The 5,940-nt window shown below is 37.6% G+C and overlaps 1 pseudogene; it reads right to left on the bottom strand.

Annotated features, from left to right (window-relative positions):
- Positions 1–2,123: 2,123 nt before the first annotated feature.
- LOC103000970 (phosphatidylinositol 4,5-bisphosphate 3-kinase catalytic subunit alpha isoform-like) lies at positions 2,124–5,612 on the bottom strand (annotated as a pseudogene).
- Positions 5,613–5,940: the final 328 nt, after the last annotated feature.

The following is a 5,940-nucleotide window of genomic DNA, read 5'->3' as shown; positions in this document are numbered from 1 at the left end:
TATGAAGCCTGACTGGTTATTTTATTCCTTTTTTTTTTTTTTTTTTTCCCTTTACAATGAGACATTTAAACACACATTTTATTCAAATAGATTTTAATGTCTTTGACGCATACTGAATTGGTTCTTTTTTAAAACTGTCCATGTACTGCATATGATGTATTAGGTTAGGTCACACAGGCTTTTTATCTAATGTGATTTAGGTATCTTCCTAAGTGAAGAGTAAGTTGAACAATTTTTTATAGAATTTTAGATGTACTCTTACCAGCATAGTGTGAAGCGGGTCTAGAAATAAGCCTTTGGCAGGAGACAGGGCAGTCTTTTATTAATCTTAGTAATAGTCAAAACACATTAATTTGGATCCTACATATTGGGTTTTTGTAGTAATTTAGCCAGGTCAGTACTGAATATGAAAAAAATAGTCACTAATTAAGCAAATTAATATTGGTCACTGAATTTGAAGAATAGAAATTTATCATGTTTTAAAATTATTCAAGCAGTCTTAAAATACTTTAACAGCTTCTATTCATATAATGTGTTCATTACAAATATTATTTGCTTGGTAACTCTGCTACTTGAAATAAATAAAACATTCTTAGGAGAAAAATATCCTATAATTCTAGTGTCACTAATTTCTGTTGTTCTTCCCTGTTGCTAATTTATATCATTTTTCCTCTCTGATTTTTAATAATTTTCTATATTCAAATTTATCTTTATTCTAAACGTCATGACATTCAGAGTCATTAAACACACTAGATAACTGATAATGTGATGGATCACATGGATTATTATGGTCCATTTCTGTTCTTGAATGGAAAGAATCAACTACAAATTGCATTTGAAGCTTTAACGTTCATTATTTTAATTTTGCCCGGGGACCAATTTTAATCATGATCAGCAAGACAGGTTTGTTCAAAATGTTGAGTCAAAATACCTGCAAGCAGAATTTTAAAGTTTAAAATGTGGCTAGTTGGAAGTATAAGAGGTTATAATAGGCCTTTAAAAAAAAAATTTGTCTAAGGGAAAACCAGGAGCATCTTGAGATGTGTCCCTTAAGAGTATATAAAAGTGTATTATATTGAGCCAAGGAACTTAAATATATCTCCAGATATAAGTTCAGGTACATTCCTGTGTCTGCTTGGCAACTGTAACTTCTGAACCAAAAGAACAAATTTTTTTCTTTCACATCTTTACACTAAAAATGTGTTTAGAGAAGGAAAATAGGCTTACTTTACTCTTGCTGCCCTGACTCAATCCACCTCTTCTCTTCCTTGTAAATCCATCCCTGAATAAAAGCTGTGCCTGAGAAAACACTTAATAGCCTGACTATACCAGTGCCCTCACATAGAAATACTCTATCCCTTTTTTGCTAGTAGATTTCAGTGTTCTGTAATTTCCTTAAACAGCTAAAAAGTGGTTAAAGGGAGCTTAAAGTGACAGGATACCTTGCAAAATCAACAGCAGTTCAATAAAACAAATTGATTTCCATATAAGTATACGATGAAAGTTTTATTATCTTTATTCTCTTTATAGTGTTTCAACAAAAGTGAAATTTAGATACAGTGTAGAAATTTTGATCTCTTGTTCAGTTTTATTTGTACTTTTGAATGCCAGAATTTCTAAATAAATCCCCTGATTAGAAAAAATTTTTTTAATAAGAAATTTTCATTATTTTCCAATCTTAGTGTAATTTAACATCAAACTCCAGTTTACATGGACCTAATGCAATAATAGACTTTGTTGTGTCCACATTTCAAAACATGAAACATTTGCAAGACAAAAAATAACATTCTTTTTCCTTCTCATCATTTCTATATATTTTGGGGGTTTTTTTGTTTTTTTAAAAAAGATACAAACAATCTTGAAGTTTACCTTTTTGGACTTAAGGCATAACATGAAATTGCACATTATTCTAAAGCTTAATTTTGAAATGAATTAGTTCTATCAAACCCTGTTTGTGTTTACATTATTTAAATTATATAGTATTTTATTTCTGTTCTTGCTGTAAATTCTAATGCTGTTTATGGATTGTGCATTTCCTGTGCAATCAGTCTTTGCCTCTTGACAGTTATTAACAGTGCAGTATAGAATCCATATACTGAGCTTTCAGTTTCTTAGTTATCATTTCAGTTCAAAGCATGTTGCTTAATTGTGTGGAAGATCCAATCCATTTTTGTTGTCCAGCCACCATAATGTGCATCATTCATTTTATGAAATATTCCAAAGCCTCTTGCTCAGTTTTATCTAAAGCTAGGTAGGGTCTTTCAGATGTATGCAGTATCATGAAAAGATTGTAGTTCTGGCATTCCAGAGCCAAGCATCATTGAGAAAAGATTTATGAAGAGATTGGCATGCTGCCGAATAGCTAGATAAGCCTTGTAACACATCTCCTGAAACCTCTCAAATTCTCTTGTCTTTGTGCATTCTTGGGCTCCTTTACTAATCACTATTAAGAAATCTTGGGTCAAAACAAATGGCACACGCTCTCGTTTATAACCAAATTTTTTCTTCTTGTGATCCAAAAAGTGTCCAAAATCTATATGAAACAGTTGTCCACCATCATCTTTAACCATGATGTTACTATTGTGACCATCTCCAATTCCCAAAATGAAGGTAGCAACACAATACCCAGCACATGAACATGTAAACAGATCGATGGCTGCATCATATTTCTCCCTTGTTCTTGTCTTTGAGCCACTGACGTAGTGTGTGGCTGTTGAACTGCAGGGCACCTTTCAGGCCTCCTTTAGACTGAATTTGCATAATAGTGAGAATTTCTCACCACCTCAGTAAGTCCCACACAGTCACCAATTGACAACCATAAGGTAACATTTGAAGATCAAAACCTTGATTTTGTCAGATATTTTCCATAATGCAAATAATTTGAAGTGTTAGCATATCTTGCCATAAATCATCACCATTTTTAAAGATGATCTCGTTCTGAAAGTAATTCTGACGTGATGTCTGGGTTCTCCCCAATTCAACCACAGTGGCCTTTTTGCAGAGGACATAATTCAACACTGTTCAAGCTTGAGATTTCCCAGCTGATGAGCAGGGTTTAAAGGCAATAGAAAGCCCTGAAGAGCATCCATGAAATCTAGTAGCCGCATTTGCTCAACTAAAAACTTCATCTGTACCTTCCGTGTTTCATCCTTCTCTTGTTTGAGAATGTCAGTTAATGAGCTCTTCCCATAGCTTCAACCTGCCTGTTCAGGTGTTTGAAATACACCCCACATGCACAGCAATAGGACTCCAAAAGCAGGCCAAACCTCTGTTTTATTGTGCATCTCAGATTTTAAATGCGAAAAGAAAAAGTGCCTAATCCTTTGATTAGTCAATGCTTTGAGTAAAAATCTCACAAGTAGGTTATCCAAATACTGTTCATATTTTAGGACCTGTACTAGCAGAATTAGGTACTGAGGAAGTTTGTCATCTGTTAAATATTTTTCTAAGCATTGAACAGCAAATCCTCGAACCATGAGATCTGGGTAACTGCAGTCCAGAAGCTCCATAGCCTGCTGAGGTTTGATTGGAGGCCAGTCGTTTACCAAGCAGTACATCTGAGCTACTTCATCTCTAGAATTCCATTTAACAGACAATTTGGGTAGAATTTCAGGGATAGTTACACAATAGTGTCTGTGGCTCAACAGAAAATCTCTTGCTCAGTGATTTCAGATAGAGGATCTCGTGTACAAATTGCTTGGAGCGGTTGTTTATCATTTTCTCAATTCATTGTCTAGCTAGGCTGTTACTCAGTCCTGCATGGGAATAACTAAATCCTGCTTATCGGGATACAGACCAATTGGCATGCTCTTCAATCACTGACATATCTGGAAACTTCACCACACTGCCGAAACCAGTCAAACTCCAACTCTAAACATGGAGTTTCTTTATTTGGATTTGATCCAGTAACACCGATAGAGTTCAGCAAATCTTTTAGTCCATGAGGTACTGGCCAAAGATTCAAAGCCATTTTTCCAGATACTAGAGTTCATCTGTGTAATCAAGTTTATATTTCCCCAGGCCAATGGACAGTGTCTCTTTAGCACCCTTTCGGCCTTTAACAGAACAAATGGAAAGGCAAAGTCGAGCAGCATGAGGAAGATCAGGAATGTATATATCGTAATTCAGCCATTCATTCCACCTGGGACTGGAACAAGGTACTCTTGTGTTCACAAGAGTGTTCACATTATCACATAAGGGTTCTCCTCCATGGTAGATACCTGTTCTAACATAGATCTTGTCAATGTCTCGAATATTTACATTCACATAGGTTGCACAAAGAATTTTTATTCTGAGTGCACTATTTATAACCCAAAGGGATTTTGTAGATGTTTCTCCATTCGTATATGGTGTAGCTGTGGAGATGCATCTGGAATAAGATGGCATTGTAAAACAGTCCATTGGCAGTTGAGGGTAGAGCCTTTCTTTAGCCATCAGCATCAAACTGGGCATCCTCCCAAGCATTATACAGCTTCTTATATACTTATACTAACTCAGAGGATATTTTTCTACGAAGTATTCGTCACATCCACACACTTTTAAAATATACTTGCCCTGATATTCTAAAATACAGAGTTTCAGTTGTTCAGATGATAGCAACATACTTTGAATTTTTTTCCTGATTGCTTCAGCAATTACTTGTTCTGGCACACAGTTATGGTTGATTTTCAGAGTATACTTCTGCTTGTCATTATTTGGAGAAACTATTACCCAAATCACCACTATTATTTGCCCTTTATCCAATTTATTATGTATGCGCTTTGGCAGTTCTCGTGAAGATTCTACATTTGGATGATAGACATACATTGCTCTACCATGAGGTGAATTGAGATCCCTAAGATCCACAGCTTCTTTACAAACATTGAGAATATTTCTTCAAAGTCCTGTACTTCTGGATCTTTAACCATATCGAATTCACACACTGGCATGCCAACGGCAAAACCAATTTCTCGGTTGAGGATCTTTTCTTCATGGTTGCCTACTGGTTCAATTACTTTTTTATTTATTGATTGATTGATTTTTACTTTTATTTTTATTTTTATTTTTTGGCTGTGTTGGGTCTTCGTTTCTGTGCGAGGGCTTTCTCTAGCTGCGGCAAGCGGGGGCCACTCTTCATCGCGGTGCGCAGGCCTCTCGCTATCCGCGGCCTCTCTTGTTGCGGAGCACAGGCTCCAGATGCGCAGGCTCAGTAATTGTGGCTCACGGACCTAGTTGCTGCGCGGCATATGGAATCTTCCCAGACCAGGGCTCGAACCCGTGTCCCCTGCATTGGCAGGCAGATTCCCAACCACTGCGCCACCAGGGAAACCCTCAATTACTTTTAAAAAGGGTTGAGAAAGCTTAAGGTCACAAAGTCGTCTTGTTTCATGAAAAAATTCTTCCCCTTTCTGCTTCTTGGGTAACACGAAAATGTAAGGAGATTCATCTTGAAGAAGTTGGTGGCGAGGGTATTTCCTCACTTCTTTAAATAGTTCATGTTTTATAGTTATTAGTGTAGCCTCACGGAGGCATTCTGAAGTTACTATCATCCCATTAGGTAGTAAACATTCTACTAGGAGTCTTGGCATCAAGTGGATGCCCCACAGTTCACCTGATGATGGTCTTGGAGGCATTGTTCTGATCCTTTACAAGTTTTACGTATAAAAGTACTTTGCAGAATTAGATGCGTGGCTGTCCCAAAGCAGAAATGCTCGGGGCTCCTCGAACCTCCGCGGCTCTAACCGCATCGGGTCCCAGCCCCGCGGGCGGCACAGCCCCGCCTCCCAGCCCCCCTGTCCCTCTGCTCCGGAGCTGCCCGGCCAGGCCCGAGCCCTGCCTCCCCAGCGGCCCGGCGGCAGCAGCCCGAGACCTCAGCGGCCGCCTAGATTTTTGAAGTCAAAACTTCCTTCAGCTACCACCTCTTACATTGGTTGACTTATTAAATCATAAACTTATTTAATT

Source organism: Balaenoptera acutorostrata, chromosome 12, assembly GCF_949987535.1.
Source record: "Balaenoptera acutorostrata chromosome 12, mBalAcu1.1, whole genome shotgun sequence".
Taxonomy (NCBI): domain Eukaryota; kingdom Metazoa; phylum Chordata; class Mammalia; order Artiodactyla; family Balaenopteridae; genus Balaenoptera; species Balaenoptera acutorostrata.
The sequence above is the reverse complement of the archived record's forward strand: the minus strand, read 5'-3'. Positions and strand labels throughout refer to the sequence as shown.